Source organism: Nannospalax galili, unplaced genomic scaffold (assembly GCF_000622305.1).
Source record: "Nannospalax galili isolate Female #2095 unplaced genomic scaffold, S.galili_v1.0 scaffold636, whole genome shotgun sequence".
Classification (NCBI taxonomy): domain Eukaryota; kingdom Metazoa; phylum Chordata; class Mammalia; order Rodentia; family Spalacidae; genus Nannospalax; species Nannospalax galili.
In genome coordinates, this window is record NW_008338112.1 from 1,884,128 (window position 1) to 1,886,003 (window position 1,876).

The following is a 1,876-nucleotide window of genomic DNA, read 5'->3' on the forward strand; positions in this document are numbered from 1 at the left end:
ATAAATAAATAAATATTTTATAAAAATATCTAAGTCTAAAGATGGGTAAACAGAGAGCTTCCCCGCCTATGTCCATTGCTCCTGGTGAGCAACAAGGATCTACAGGTGTGGTAGTGAGTAGTTTTAGGGAGGAATAGAATAGGATGAAAAAATGTTTAATACAGTTGAGTAAACTTTATTTGTACCTGCTGCACCATTACCTTTGTCTGATGGTGTGAAAATCAAACAAAATAAAGCATGGTTGGTTCACTCTAATCTCTCAATGCCAACTCCACCTTCTAATACATCTTGGATCCACCTGTCTAATGCATGCTCTCTTCTCACCTACACACCCATTCTTTACCCCATATTTGGACATTTATCACTGCTGATGTATTTCCTTATTTATTGTTGTTATTACAATACTTGACCCATGAGAAATGTGACCTTCTCTGTCTTATTCCCATGGAATCCTCCCCCCAAATAAGATTTTCCCAAGTGTGACAATACCTAATAAACAGTGGACAAATGAACAAACTAAAAGGTGTCCCATTTTTTAAAAATACTCAATAAACATTAGTTATCTTCTATCTAAGGGAAAAATGTTTTCCTAGAATGTAATACTAAGCACACAAGCACCCATCCCAACACATATAAGCTGCCCTTCTTTCTAAATATATTCTATAATATAAAGTAATTCTTGAGCTAACTTTGTTGACAAGTTTGTCATAGAAGCAGTGAAAATTAAGAAAGATTATGTGATAACAACCTAAAATAGGGCTTTAGATATAGATTTTTGTTTACCAAATGAAGAGAAGGATTAATCTTTTGGATTTTCATGGGTTGCGAAGAAAAATGTCTTTAAAATCCTTCCATTTTAAACTATGGATAGTACCTGGTAATTGCTTGTATTAATTTGCATTTCAGTCAGTACTGAAAATCTCCCCAGGCAGTGGTCTTTAGCTAAATTATCTTCTTCTGCTAAAAGTTAACAATAATGAATAAATGTGTAACTTAACACAAGCATGCCAAATAGTAGTATCGAGGAAAAAAACAAAAATCAAAAGAGTCAAGCAAAGAAGGGAAGGAGGCAGAGAGGGAGGAAGGAAAGAAGTGAAGGTAGAGAGAAGGAATTGCTACTGAGACGAGAGCAAAATCACAAATCAAAGACTGAACTCAGCCATCACACCTCAGAAACCAATACTTCCTCAAGAAGGTTTCTATAACCAAGATTCTCATGGTGAAGAGTCAGAAAAGGTCACCACATGGCTATGCCAGCCAAAGATAATAAATAAATAAATAAATAAATAAATAAACAAATAAATAAATAAATAAATGTAATTTTTTTAAAGGATAAAAGTTATAGAAATGAGAGAGACAAGGAAAAGGTTATGATGAACCCAAGCATTTGGTACGCGCTCCTCTGGCTTACGCCCCCAATCTACAGAGCAGGAAGCTAAGGCTAGGGCCAGACTGATGGTCTGCTCATGACCAGAGGTGGAATTACCTGTCAGAACTCTATCAGGGCTCTTGCTCTGAGACCAGCTCCTTCCACACTTGTCCATTACACAGAGCTGAGGTCCTGAGGGTAGGGAGGGCCAGGCAGGCCTGGGCAAGATGCTGGGACTGGGCCCCTCTGCAGAGGCCTGGTCCCCCAAGGACACATTCCTTCAACTGTTACTCCTTTCCAGTCAGAAAAGATGGCCAAAAATTGCTCCCTGAAGCTAGGGTTGTAGAGCAGCATGCTAGAGGTTCTGGAGTCCAGCACTAGCACCAAAAGAAGAAAAACTGCCCATTCACTCCCTCCCTTCCTTTCTTTCTTCCTTCCTTCCTTCCTTCCTTCCTTCCTTCCTTCCTTCCTTCCTTCCTTCATCCCTTCCTTCCTTCCTTCCCCTCT